Source organism: Rhinatrema bivittatum, chromosome 1 (genome assembly GCF_901001135.1).
Source record: "Rhinatrema bivittatum chromosome 1, aRhiBiv1.1, whole genome shotgun sequence".
NCBI lineage: Eukaryota > Metazoa > Chordata > Amphibia > Gymnophiona > Rhinatrematidae > Rhinatrema > Rhinatrema bivittatum.
This window is the reverse complement of record NC_042615.1, coordinates 442,386,463-442,402,204: the sequence shown is the minus strand read 5'-3', so window position 1 is coordinate 442,402,204 and position 15,742 is coordinate 442,386,463.

The following is a 15,742-nucleotide window of genomic DNA, read 5'->3' as shown; positions in this document are numbered from 1 at the left end:
TCTGGACGAGGCAGGGTTCCAAAGACCCAGACGCCAACAGGAACAAAGGAGAACAGGGGGTGTCCAGGCAAAGATAAACTGAAGCCTGAGAGGCCATGTCCATAGGAGACAAGGAGAGTCCAAGGCAAGCTGGAGTCAGGGCAGGCAGCAGGAAGGCACAGTACCGGGATCAGAGCTGAGGTCAGAGCCAGGAGATAGATCAGATGTAGTCCAGACTAAGCGTAGGTCAATACCAGAGAATCAGTCCAAGCGTAGCCCAGGGGATGCAGGGGTCAATACCAGATAATCAGTCCAAGCGTAGCCCAGGTGATGCAGGGGTCAATGCCAGAGAATCAGACCGAGAATACGAGGAGCAGACAAGGGAACACACAGGAACAGGAACCAGGAACAATGACAGGAACAGGAACCAGGAACGAGCAACGAGTACACAAGCAATTGTGGAGACCTGTTGGCAAGGCAGGGAACAAGTGGCTGGGCCCTGCCTTTTATACAGAGGCTCACTGATGTCATCATCCAGGGCTGCGGGCTACTTTCCTGCTGCGGCCTCTTTAAAAGAGCACAAGTTGCGCAGGTCTAAGCAAGAGCCTGGAGGAAGCTGGGCGGTGGCGTCACTCTGCAGCCCGTGTGGAGTGGCCCAGCGGGTGCCAGGAGGAACTGAGCTGGAGTTAGAAGCGGAAGAGGTGGCTGTAGGCGCTCGGGGACAGAGGTAGCTGCCCACCGCCTCGTGAGAAGGTGAACCGGAGCTGGCAGCTGAGCTCTTGGGGTGAGTAGGCCATGGCGTGGGCCTGGCACGGCCGGGAACACATAACAAAGGACAGGATGGTAAATGTTAGTGCTGTTGCTGCTCTGGATCTTTCTGCACCATTTGTGGTTGCAATAAATAAAATAAAATATATACTTTGTGCAGAGAGAGATTTCCTGGTATATGGGGATTAGGACTTTATTAATGACATCATCAGTGGCATTATGAATTGCTATTATAATGCCAGTAAGATCTTTTGGGTTAAAGATAAAGGTTTTTAGAGCAATTTGAAATTCTAAAACTTAGCATTTTTAATATTTATGAGTTAAAGAGGTTCACATAAAATTTTAACATAAGAACATAAGAAATTGTCATGTTGGGTCAGACCAAGGGTCCATCAAGCCCAGCATCCTGTTTCCAACAGTGGCCAATCCAGGCCATAAGAACCTGGCAATTACCCAAACACTAAGAAGATCCCATGCTACTGATGCAATTAATAGCAGTGGCTATTCCCTAAGTAAACCCTAGTCTTCCCCATTCCCCATTCTTTTTATTTTAATAATTACTGCTTCTCCCGAGCAGAAGAATCTTCCGTGCACCGGCTGGCTGCCATTGCATGCTTCTCTGGGACAGGCCCTAATGGCCGCTGACCTGGCCAGCCCACTCCTCGCCTCTCCCCACCCAAAGCCTGCCCCCCAGCCCACCCCTTTTTTGGCCCGGAACTTCTGCGCATAAAGAGATATACATTCATTTTCATACTTATTGGGAAGTGGGTCAAAGCACCTATTAAACTTTAAAAATCCACATTTTGTTGGTGGCAGTCGAGTTTTTCATGGGATTTTGGGTAAATGGATGTTGTGAATGATGAAAGGGTGAGTTTGATGAGTTTATCTTGTGTTTTGGGGAAGATAAAAATGTATTTGGATACTATAGATTTTAATTGTATTTATAAATTTGATCTCTGTTACTTGGGGAGGTTGAGTTCCATCAATTCAAATCTTGAAATTGCTAAGGCAGAGGATATAGTTGTTATGGAGTTTCCTAGACTACAGAATTTTATTGAATATTCTTAAAGTGAAAAGGCAGACTAATGTTACTATTTTTAAATCAAATCACTTTTAAAATATTTTTATTTGTAAAGATAAACAGAAAAAGTAACTTGAAAATGTATTTTACTTCATTGTTTACTAAAGGAATGGTTGACTAGTAGCTACATGTTCTTATTCATTCTAAATGGAGAGGCTAGGAACTATTTTATCTAGTGACCTCATTAAGAGTAATAGTCTTTCAAACCCAATATAGTAGTTACAGCTTAGAAGACTGGGGGATTCCTGAGCTGACAGCTGAGAGAGAAAGACCTGTGCAGCAACTGTTGTTTATTTTGAGGCCTAGTGAAAGCACATAGTGAAAGATAAGAAAACAAAGAATGTTTGTGTGAGTGTGAGATATATTTATTTAGCATTTGGAAGGTAGGAAGCTTGAGTGAAACTTAAAATTAATTCTAAATTGACTGACCCACTGGTGAATTTTGTCAGTCTTGGTAGGCACTGGCCGTTCATTACAGCCGGCGCCATCCAGTGCTCCTACCATGTGACAGGGGCCGGCCAATGGTACGGATACCCTGTCACATGGTAAGGGCAAAGGGTCATCGGCGCCATTTTGATTAGTGGCAGCCGACGGCCCAGGAGCGGGAGATTGCTCCCGGGACCCCCACTGGACCACCAGGTACCTGTAAAAAGTTTTTTGGGGGGTCGGGAGGGTGGGGGAAGCTAAGGGATTAGTTTTAAAGGGTCGGGGTGGGTTTAGGGGTTATTTTTGTGTGCTGTTTTTCCCACCCTCCCCCAAAACGATAAGAGAACCCCCACGATCAATATCGTGGGGTTTTCCTATCGTTTTGGGGGAGCCCCCAATTTCTGACGATTTTGAAAATATCGACAATATTTTCAATCGTCCGAGTCCGATTCACATCCCTAATTCCTAGTATCCCAACGCTTGTCATGGTTGTGGTCCAACACTTCACACCTTGATGGTAATTTTTACTTTGCTCTTCTCGCTCTTGCTTAATTAGGTAGTGCTGATGTGCTTACTCTTCATGTGCTCCATATGTATTTATGTACTTATTTTTTATTGGCAAAAAGCAACAAAGGGACAACCTTATACCTTATTAACTTAATAAATTCTTTCCACGGTATATGGTTGTCCCTTAGTTGTTTTTTGCCTTGGCTACTTGGGACCGCCTTCCGATTTGTTTTATTGGACCTTATTTTTTATTGTACATTCCATTTCTCATGTTTTCTCCTTTTTCTCCTTCTTCTTTGACTCTCCAATCTTTTTCTTCCTTCTTTCTTTACTACTTTATGATAACAGGTATCAGTTGCAGGGATGGTGTGGGAAGGGATTGAGGGACTACATAATTTGTATAAAAACATGGCAACTGTGATTTTTGTTACTCCATTGTATGTTTCTGGAGTTTTGTTCTGTATCTGATTTCTTGTTTTGCCATAATAAAAATGTTTAAATACAAAAAAAAAAAAAAAGCGATCATAGAACATACATTGGGTATTTTGAAAAGCAGGTTCTGCTGATTTGACCACTCTAGAGGAGCCAGTATTTGCTGGAAGAAGCAGTGGATATCATTGTGGTGAGCTGCATACTTCACAATATCACCCTCCAGCATGGCATTCATCAAGATGTGAATCCAGACCTGGGGGCTAAAGCCCAAAATGTTTGCACCTGCCACAAACAGAGATAGCACGACAGAGGGGTATAAACTCTGTCGCAAGGTCATTGTAGAGTACTTCAGATGTACGCTTGTACACATAGTCAGGGTGGGATAAATTGACCTGGGGGAGGGAGGATTAGGATTCTAACATTTTTCTCTTCTCAGATCAGTGCTAAACCCCAGGAAGATTAATGCCAACAGAAAATGCACTGCTTTTAATATGTAGAAATTGTAAATGTGCCTGTTTTTCTTTAATTTTAATGTTTTCCCATTTACATTTTTAATAAAGTGACATTTTTAATGACAGCCTCATTGTTCATTGATCTTGTTCTTCATTGGTGTGAATTCTGGGCCTGTGACATCTGTGAAACACAACCCCAGCATCCTTGGTGCAAAAACTTACACAGTGGTTTGGAGCTCTTTGGACCAAAGATGCTGGTCCTGGTCTGGTCTGGGTGTTTCACAGGTGTCACAGGCCCAGCATCCTTGGTCCAGAGACTTCCACAATGATGGAAGACAGGTCTTGCAAATCTTTGGACCAAGAATGCAAGTCTGGAGCAACCATAACAGGCCCAGAATCCTTGATCCTGAGACCTGTGACACAGATGAAAAAGCCAGGTGCAGCATCCTTGGACCTCTGTGAAATATAGGCCCAGTATATTTGGTCCAGAGACTTCTACACCAATGTAGAAGTCTGTAGAATAAGGACACTAGGTTTGTGGCACACATAAAACACTCAGGGCCAGCATCCATGGTTTAAAATTCCACAGTGGTTTGGAAGTCTCTGGACCAAGGATGTGTCACAGTTGGTCCAGGCCTGCATCCTTGGTCTAGACATTTACCAGTCTTGCAAATCTCTGGAACAGCCATGCTAGGCCTGTGATGGTTGGTCCAGGTTTGCTTCCTTGGTCCAGAGATTTACAGACTGGTCTAACAAGACCATTCTTGTACCTCTCTGGACCAATCATGCTGGGCATTTCACAGTTGGTCCAGGCCTGTATCCTTGGCCCAGTGATATGCAAGACTGGTATATAAGAACATTGATATATGTTTGTTCCATTTGTGTGGTTTTGATTTTTTTTCCTTTCTATATCTGAACTCTTTTCACAATTTTCTGGGGATTTTATGAAGTTTTATTTTATTTTTTTCTGTTGTTTTTAGTGAGGATGCTGGTGGGGTACAATAGTACACTTCAAATTTATTGTATGTTTTGTAGGATATTTATATTAATATCCTTGAAGAAGCCTAGACTGGTGAAACATGTTGAGTCCTTATGAAGAAAAGATGAATTGATCAGGTAGTAACCACTATCTGTTGTATCTGTCGCTGTCCGACGTCCCTGCTCCGCTCACCTTACCTCGTTAGCGACTCCCTTCGGGGTTGATGGAAGGCTAGCTGCTGCGGCGTCTCCAGGCCGTCCTCCTCCGGCATTCCCGGACCGGCTCAACGCTGCAAGCCGCCATGTTCACCAGATGCTTAAGGGCGCGCGCAGCCCGACTGATATACCAGCATTGGTGCGAACCTCAGGGGCGTCCCCCTGAGATGATGTCACCAGCTCCAAATATTTAAGGTCTCAGTTTTCGCTAACAAGACGAGTTAGCAAGGGTTCGCTTCCTTCTGGTCGCTACGAATGGGATTCGCTCTCCGCAAACCCAGCTACTGTGCCTCCTCGGACTTCATTAGAGGTACCCGCGCCTCGGGGCCTTGCTCTCTCTTTTTCTTTCAGGTCGCAGTCTGGAACCGGTACTCGGGCCTCGAGGGCCCACGTCCCAGACTTGCTCTTGAATACCACTTCTGCTAAGAAGTCATCGCTGCTTACAACATTGTGAGTTTCCATCTATCTCTCAGAGCTTTCCCTGGGTCCAGGTACTCGCTCCTTGAGGGCCTAATGCATTCCAACTCCTGGGCTGCCTTAAGAAAATTTTGTGTGAGTGTTTTACCATCAAGGACTTGTTCCAGAACTCTGCCAACCTGGGATCGCTGTTCCAATACCTGAGGGACTACAGCCCAGCCGGGCGCTTCCAGCTCACTAGAAACATAGAAACATAGAAATGACGGCAGAAGAAGACCAAACGGCCCATCCAGTCTGCCCAGCAAGCTACGCAGTTTATCCATTTTTTTTTTATCTTCCCCCCCCCCCTTTTTTCCCCCTCCCCCGTCACTATTGGCTTCCAGCACCCTCCGGCCCCATTTCCCTTCCACCCCTCCACCAATGCAGAGAGCAGTGCCGTATCCGCATCCCAATGAACATCCAGCTCAATCAGGGGTAGCAACTGCCGCAATAAACGGCCACACCCCTGGCCCATACTCTTACCCACCTCTGTTTTGTTTGTTTGTTTTTTGTTTTTTTGGAGATGGCAGCCCTCCAACCTTCCGCTCCGTGAAGGTGGAACACAAACCACTGGCATCCCGCTCCGTGAATGCCTCTGTGGCTACTGCCGCTCTGTGCAGTATTTTGCTGCCTGAAGGTGGAACAACTACTGGCCACTACTGCCACCTTTGGTGGTTTAATATATTGCTTTTAAGAAGTCTTTGTTGCTTAACATCCGTGAGTCTGTATCTATCTCTCAGAGCATTCCCTGGAACCAGGTACTCGCTCCTCGAGGGCCTAATGCATATCAACTCCTGGGCTGCCTTAAGAGACTATTGTGGGAGTGTTACCATTAAGGACTTATTCCTGAACTCCGCATGTTTGCCTACTCACTTTCTTAGTTTACAGCTCAGCCACCTTGGGATCGCTATTCCAGTACCTGAGGGACTACAGCCCAGCCGGGCACTTCCAGCTCAGTCTGCCACCTCTGGTGGTTTACTATATTGTCTAATAAAATAACTAGTGTGTGTCTGTCTCCTACACTAACCCTGACCAGTGGTCCCTCTCGGGATTTCCCCTGAGGGTGTAGTCACCTGCCTCTGGTCCAAGGATCCACCCATAATTATTCTAAATAACTACAGATTGCTAAATATCAGCTTTAACAACAGAGCTTTCTGACAGATTGCTAACTCCCAGCTTTCACTACAGAGCTTTGTTAACAGATTGACAACAGATTGCTAACTCCTCACGGAGAACACATCACTATCACTGGATTTTTTGGGATCAAATTTGAACTGTGTTTTGCAGTACCTTTTGGATTTTCTATGTAGTTTATAGTCTGTTGAGACTTTTTAATAGTGTTTTGTTTTTTTTTTTGCATTCTTGGGAGTTTCACTTTCTTTTCTTTTTCTTCTTTTTTTCAATTTTTTCATAGATTTTTTTATTTATATCTTTTTTCCTTTTTCTTTTTTTTTTTGTCTGGTTGGCAGTTTTTTTGTTGTATAATGTTTTATTTTAATTAAAACATTTATATCCCACCAATCCACAAATCTTTTCTAGAAATGCATAATCAAAATAGACCAAACTTATGACAGACAAATATGCAATAATAAAACAATAAAAGTAAACAATAACAAAATAAAAATAAAATTGTGTACATTCATTGACCATTTCATGAACAGGAAATCAATATAACACTCAACTAATGCCCCCACAGACTTTGTAAAGGCTGTTATGATTAGTGTGTATGTGGACCCTTGGCCAGAGGTGTGAGTTGGTACAGCCTGTGGGGAGGAGCCCCACAGGTCCATGCCATCAGGTGGCAAGGTCTTGGAGTATAGAGTAGCTCTGTGCATAGTCAAGGGGAGAGCCCCAGAGACCAGGACATGACCCCTGTAGGGTAGCAGACTGTAGATGGCACTTGGAGAGACTGAAGAGAGAGGGCGCCAGGCAGATCATGGGATGATAGGCACCTGAAGAGCCAAGCTGTATATTCTCCGATGGTGTAGCCTAAGGAGCAGAGCCACAGTGCACTGGGAGTAGAGAGAGAGAGAGTGTAGGTGAACTCCCCCAGGGTGGAGAGTGTAAGCCCAAGTCCAGTAGCTCACATGGCCAGGTACCTGGGGAATAGAGGATAGCTGTCTGAGTAATGGAGAAGCAGGCCTGAGGAGCGGGACAGCTGTTAATTGTAGAATCACAAGGCGCAAGCCCCGAGGAGCGGGGAAGCTCAGGGTGGTCTTGGAGTAGATGAGCATGGCCCAAGGAGCGAGGAGGCATTACCAGTCTTTGAGTGATATGGTGCAACCCCGAGGAGCAGGGAAAGCCGGTAGAGAACTCACAAGTCTCTGCTGTAGTTCCCCAGGAGAGCCGCGGTAGAGCAAGAAGCCAGAATGAACCCAAGAGGCACAGGGCCAGCCCGAGGAGTGGGGTAGGAGAGGGAACATGTCCCTGGAGGGCTCACGCTGACCTCCAAGGAGTGGGTGCCAGACAGGGTCGACGACACAAGCGGGAGCGGCGTCTCAAGAACAAGACAGGCGTAGAACTCATACAGAACTTGTTGCCAAGTCAGTTTGCTGAGGGCGAAGCAGGAGCTTAAATACCGGAATCCGATGACATCATCAACAAGAGACGCCCCAGAGGTTCCCGCTGGAGTGGCTTCAAAGGCGGGACTTGTAACGTGCGCGCCTAGGAGGGCCCGACATCGGAGACGCAAGTAATGGTGTCCATGCCTCCACGAGGAGGCCCGCGGAATGCTGCAATGCAGAGAGGCCCATGCAGCGAGGAGACCCGGGGAAGGTAGGAAAGCAGAACAAGCGGTGAGTACTCACGGTCACAGCCGTCTGCGATCGACAGGCATAACAAAGCCTCAATGGGAGTCTTGACTGGTCGGCCATAATAAAAAGATGGGCCTTGAAGGCTTTTCTGAGCTTCAGATATCCCTTCTCTATAATTGCGATGGAGAAGGGACAAAGAAGGGCTACCAAAATGATAAGGGGAATGGAACAGCTCCCCTATGAGGAAAGACTAAAGAGGTTAGGACTTTTCAGCTTGGAGAAGAGACGGCTGATAGAGGTGTTTAAAATCATGAGAGGTCTAGAACGGGTAGATGTGAATCGGTTATTTACTCTTTCAGATAATAGAAAGACTAGGGGGCACTCCATGAAGTTAGCGTGTGGCACATTTAAAACTAGAGAAAGTTCTTTTTTCACTCAATGCACAATTAAACTCTGAAATTTGTTGCCAGAGGATGTGGTTAGTTCAGTTAGTACAGCTGTGTTTAAAAAAGGATTGGATAAGTTCTTGGAGGCGAAGTCCATTACCTGCTATTAATTGAGTTGACTTAGAAAATAGCCACTGCTATTACTAGCAATGGTAACATGGAATAGACTTAGTTTTTGGGTACTTGCCAGGTTCTTATGACCTGGATTGGCCACTGTTGGAAACAGGATGCTGGGCTTGATGGACCCTTGGTCTGACCCGGTATGGCATGTTCTTATGTTCTTAACCTAATTTCTTCTGGGATGTCATTGCACAAAGTCAGACTTGGGACCTGTCGTCCTATGTATTTATGTGTGTTTATGTTTTTTGGTTTCCCACTAGTGTTATATATAATTTTATCACTAGTGTCATATATTATTTTAAGTATAATCTAATTTGACATATTTTGAGGGACATTGTATTTAGATTTATAGGATATTTTTGATACTGTTAAAAATGTTTGTGTATTATGTATTTATGGCATATTAGATAAGTAATAAAAAACTGTACAATTATGTTTGCCAATATAGGTTTATTTTTTGATAAGCTGCAAACTTGACCAGACAAACCCTTTTGAATATTGCAGTGTTGCAGTGTATTTTGTTGTTAGGTTTCCAGTTGAAACCTGTTGCAAAAACTGGATTAATTATCAAAATTTTGTACTAGTGTGAATGGCAACATTTACCATATTTTCATGAATATACCCCACACACTTGTAAACCCCACACCTGTGTATATCCCACATAAAAGTAGTCCTAGTGGATGTTCATCAATGTATAACCTACACCCATTTATACCCTGCACCAATACCACATACAAACAAAGCTGCATTTGCTTGATATATTTATCAATAAAAATATCTAGGGGTGTTCATTAGTTTTTTCCATGTTGGCGAGAATAAACAAAATGCATGCATTTTTTATATATGCACATATGTATGCACATATTATCCAGTATTTCCGCATGTACTAGTACCCAAGATTCAAGTATAATGTAAAATCAAGTATAACCCACACTCGTGGGTATAATAGCCCGCAAGAGTTACTGCTTGAACGTAAAAACATGTACACTCTGCGAGATATATGTTCAAAAATATAGAAGTGCATAACATTTTTTTTACATTTGAGTCTTTGCTAAAATAGGCATGGTTTTTATTTGTATAAAAACCATCTAAAATGTAAACTACCTTTATAACCAAAGTACCAAATTTTCTCTGTCCCAATCCTAAACATATATCAAATGCACAGGAAAATAAAGAGAAATTCAATGGCTGGCTCGGTGAAGCTGAGCTACCTATTTCTTTCTCTTTCAGTATTCTTCCAAGCTATCCAGATCCTTTCAGTTTATGAAATGTTAAAATATATTTTTTAAAATTCAGTCCTGACAGAAATATTCCACTATTATTCTTTCGTTCTCATTACTTAAGCATGCATTAAGTCTGTGAGCATATGTGTTGCCTGCAGATATCAAGTGTTATGGAGCTCACAATACCTCTACTTGGTGGCAGATAGCCAACCAGTGACAGACTGTAAATTCCTACAACAAATTTCAAGAAGAAATTGAATCTACAGATGATGAAAGGGGATAAGCTGCTGAAACTTCAAATGTGAATCACTTTTTGGTCTTTGGGCTAAGATCAAGTGCAAAAGTTATAAAATATTACTATAACAAAACTAATGTGGTTGTTGTGTTAGTGCATTTGAAAGCACAGAAATAAACAAGAAAAGAATAATATAAGGTGGTAAGAACATAAGAGCATAAGAATTTACCATACTGGATCAGACCAAGGGTCCATCAAGCCCAGTATCCTGTTTCCAACAGTGACCAATCCAGGCTTCAAGTACCCACACACTAAGTAGATCCCATGCCACTGATATCAGTAACAGCAGTGGCTATTCCCTAAGTCAACTTGATTAATAGCAGTTAATGAATTTCTCCTCCGAGAACTTATCCAAACTTTTTTTAAACCCAGCTATACTAACCGCACTAACCACATCCTCTGGCAACAAAATTCCAGAGCTTAATTGTGCATTAAGTGAAAAATATTTTTCTCCAATTAGTTTTAAATGTGCTACTTGCTAACTTCATGCCATGCCCCCTACTCATTTTTTTAAATTTAATATTCATTGAATTTTATATATTATTACATCAAGTAGAATCACACTTGAGTATAGTGTACAGAGATGAATGATTAAATTCATTGATTACAACATAATCAGCAATACATTTTACAGAAACACAATAATTAAATTCCTTCATTCATTCCTAAATATCAAGCCCTCAAATGAGATCCTTTACAATTCTCTAGGCAAATTTATACTGAATATAAACAAAATCAAGCAACTTAGACTATAGGATATCATTACTATTGGGAGATCCAAACTCCTTTCACGAGCACTTTATGTTGTCTCTGGGGATAAACTCATCAATAGCTTTCCTTTCTCAACTAAAAAGGTTGTTAACTGATTTGGTTGTAGAAATATATATGTCTTTCCTTCAGATTTTATTAAACACTTACAAGGGTATTTCAAAATAAAAAACATACCCAGTTGTACTACTTGAGACCTTAGTAAGAGAAATTGTTTTCTACGTTTCTGAATCTGATGAGAAAGATCTGGAAATATTTGGACTTTACAGCCTAGAAACTCTTTTGTCCTATTCTGGAAATATTTTGTAAAAATCCATTCCTTGTCAGACTCTAACATAAAGGTTACAAGAAGTGTAGCTGGATTCACTAGCTCAGACTCTGTTCTTTCTAACATCTCTGAAATATTTACAATCTTATCTTCATGAGCCAATTTTAATTCTTGCATAGGAATATTTTCTCCCAGTGCAGTTTCGGAGGTTTTCTTCAAAGGAGGAAGGAAATATATTTTTGATAACAATTTGACAACAATTTCAACCCCAAAGCTGCATTGGGGTTGAAATTGTTGATTTTGGAAAATTTATACAACGGATGTTCTTACATTTAGAGACATTTTCCAAATTTTAAACTTTATAATGTATATTTTGATTTTCTTTTATCATTGCACATTGTATGTCATTAACTTTCCTTATTTCATTCTTACCAAGGTTAACATCACTATTAAGCTGTAAATTATTTTTCTCTGTTTTCAATACCCTTCTTTCTACCTCCTTCATTTTCCCAAATAATATTGACATTTGTGTCCCAATGTTTTTATTTAGGGCATTAATAGCTTCCCAAATTAATTCCATAGTAAAGTTCGGGGGTCTTACCAGATCTTGAAATTGTATCAAGGAAAGCCCAGTTGTTTCTCCCACCGGGGGCTTCATTAGTCGCTCCATTTGAGTTTTTTACCACCTCCACTTTGGTAAACTGTTCCGTCTGTTCTTCCAGGAGGGTTATTTGCCTCAGAGATGGTTCAATCCGATACTCCACTCTGGGTGATCCAGCTGAACCCCACTGTGCCTGGAGCCTGTCGGCTGGGTTTGGTGTTGTTGTTCTCCCTTCAGAGGAGAGAGTTGACAAAAAGGGCTCAGGAACGATGGAGGGCTCTTCTTCTCCCCTCCTACCATTCAGCAAGCTCTCTGCCTCCATTCTTATCCTACGGAGAATGTGTGCGTCCATAGGTCCCAATATAGGTCTGGCCACTGAAGCATCTGAGACTTGGCGCTCCTTGGCCTTCCTTTTTTGGGAGGAATGAGGCATATGGAAATTTTTAAACTAACTGGACTACACACAGCCTCCATATCATATATTTAAAGGATCTCATATAGGTGGAGAACAGAGAGTTAATTATTTATTAATTCTATAATAAAAAGAAAATCGGCTCAGACACTGCGAAGACCTGGCGAAGCCCAGCTAAGCCCAGCTTAACCACGCGCCCCTTAAGCACGCGTGGCTTAAGCAGCGCACCAGCTCTGCTGCGCGCCGCTACTAACCCTGTTAAGTAACTGACTTCCGGGTCCACCTCCATCCCCGCCTCTCAAAGCGAAGTCTGTTCTCAGCTGGAGTAGCAAAGATGATTATCGGGGTAGGACGCTTCTCCTCTCCCGGGTAAGTTCACAGTTTAAAGAAAAACTTGCTCCCGTTCTCTCCACCTCAACCCCTACTCCTATTATCTGAAAGAGTAAATAACTAAGAACATAAGAACATAAGAAATTGCCATGCTGGGTCAGACCAAGGGTCCATCAAGCCCAGCATCCTGTTTCCAACAGAGGCCAAAACCAGGCCACAAGAACCTGGCAATTACCCAAACATAAGAAGAACCCATGCTACTGATGCAATTAATAGCAGTGGCTATTCCCTAAGTATAATTAATTAATAGCCATTAATGGACTTCTCCTCCAAGAACTTATCCAAACCTTTTTTGAACCCAGCTACACTAACTGCACTAACCACCTCCTCTGGCAAAAAATTCCAGAGCTTTATTGTGTGTTGAGTGAAAAAGAATTTTCTCCGATTAGTCTTAAATGTGTTACTTGCTAACTTCATGGAATGCCCCCTAGTCCTTCTATTATTCAAAAGTGTAAATAACCGAGTCACATCTACTCGTTCAAGACCTCTCATGATCTTAAAGACCTCTATCATTTCCCCCCTCAGCCGTCTCTTCTCCAAGCTGAACAGCCCTAACCTCTTCAGCCTTTCCTCATAGGGGAGCTGTTCCATCCCCTTTATCATTTTGGTTGCCCTTCTCTGTACCTTCTCCATTGCAACTATATCTTTTTTGAGATGCGGTGACCAGAATTGTACACAGTATTCTAGGTGCGGTCTCCCCATGGAGCGATACAGAGGCATTATGACATTTTCCGTTCTATTAACCCTTCCCTTCCTAATAATTCCTAACATTCTAACCGATTCACATTTACCCATTCTAGACCTCTCATGATTTTAAACTCTATCATATCCCCCCCCTCAGCCGTCTGAGGGGGAATATTATTGGATTAAATATATTTCTTGACTAGCTTTCAGGAGCTGACACTCCCTTTCTCAGGTCCAGTGAGAATGAGCAAAAAATGACAAGTGAATCATAGCATGCATTCCAATAACAGAGTGACAGGTAAAGTGGAGGGAGAAGGGATGGTGGGGGCTTGTTGTGTTAGAATGACTAGAAAGTGACAGGCAGAGGACATTTATGGCACATAATGAGTTAGAAAAGTCATGTCTCTGTGTAGTCTTTTCTGATCTTTAGGGATGCGCAATAACAAAATGTTTGGTTTATTTCATTTGGTTCGCAGCAAAAGAAATCATTAATGTTTTCCGTGGCATTTATTCATTGGTTGACCATTAAAAATGTGGGAAGGAATGCATAGTATTTTGGGTTCAGAATTTTTTTTTTAATCAGTTTTAGTGATAATTGTAGTCAAACATCAGCAGTAAAGAGAAGACCACTGCAAGACATAAAAAGTGAGGCAAAGTGACACTAAGAGTAACATGAATGCATGCCCAAGGAACCATGACAAATGTAAAGTATCCCAAACATAAAGATCAAGATTACAAGACACTGTGAGAGGAGCAAAGCAGTGGCAAGAATACCCCAAGACAGAGTGAGGGATAAAGCAGTCAACACAATGGCATATATAATACCCCAAAGCAAAGAGTAGAGATGTGCATCAGATGCCCGATCGTTTCCGCTTTTGGGTTCGTGTGGCCGTGGAAAAATCTCGTATTCCCGCAGATTGGCATTTTTTTTTTCATGAAAAATCATTTTTCGGCTTAGTGCGTGCTAACTCCCATTAGCATGCATTAACAAAAAGTAACAAAAATGAATGGATTTTTTGTTAGCACGCACTAAGCCGAAAAACGATTCTTTACGAAAATTTGGGGAACGTGCAATCATTTTATCGGTTTCCCGATCTATGACAATTTAGGAAATATCGAACAAATTTCCTAATTGGCAAAAAATGATTGCACATCCCTAGCAAAGAGTGAGGGTTAAGGCAGCAAGAATAGTGGAATGAATAAATACCCCCAAGGCACTGTTAGAGGGGCAAAAGAATACCTGCAGTAGTATGAGTTCTCAAAAGGACCATGAAGGGGCAGGAGCAATCTGGGCAGTAACAGTGACAGAACACAGCAAGGAGCTGAATCAGTAGAGAGGTAGGGAACAAGGAACAGGCGGAGGAGCAGCAGTAAGCATAACAACTGACAATAATACAGCAGCTGAGGACCAAAACTGTGGATAGTGATTCATTTTAGCTGTGCACTCAGTACTCTAGCCACTTGCATAGAAATTCTGTAAAACCCCAAAGAGGGAGATATATTTTAAGAAAGAAAATATGCTAAATAGGAAAATACTCTTTCAAAACTTTCTTCCAACAACGCCAACATTGGTTTAAATTAATTGGCATCAATGGCCAACAAAGGCTTTTTATATTTTGCTTGCATCAAGCCCTCAACGTCATCACTTGCCTTTTTCAGAAAATATTCAATCTTTGCATATAAAACATGTGGGTCAAACAACTTTGCCAAAGTGCTAAAGGTTAGTCTCTGAAATATTTAACTCAGTAATTTAGCTTGCAGTAGTTTTGCTTTAACAGAAGTCACAGACAGACCCGATATTGATATTTCGAAGATTCTGCATCAGGTGACCTAAAGGACAGATAAAAGAATGTTGCATTGAGATTAATTTTACAGAAAACTTTATACAAATCACACCCCAAGAATGCAGTCATATGATCAAAATGTAATTGGCCATTCAAAACAGCAGCTCCCTTTAAGAAATTGATCAATCAGTTTCAGTATTTAAACATAAGGTACAAGACTATTTAAATGAAAGATCCAAAGCCTTTCCAAGCAATGTAATTTGGTATCCATTGTGATGAAGCACAACCCTATGTAGGGCAGAAAAGCAGGAATAATCTGAAGAAAAACACAAGTAGCACTCGAGTCAGACACCAAGGGGTGCTAGAGAGGGCTAGAAGGACTACAACTCCCAAGCTCTTAGAGGCTCAGTATGACCCATGGATAGGGGAGGAAACAAAGCAGCCAGCTGAGCACAACCATAATGAATTAGACACACCGGAACCGATGGTGATCGAAGAGGAGGGTGTGCCAGAGTGGTGGAGCTGGCCTAAAAAGCCTGGCTCTTCAGAGCAAGAGGAGAGTGACATGGACATAAAAAAGTGAGGCTAAGTGACACTAAGATTAACATGAATGCATGGAGATAGAGTAAGTGACCTGGTTGGGGGATGGAGGTATTCCCTACAGGATAAAGGAATGTTTTTGTTTATAAGTTTATGAAACCGT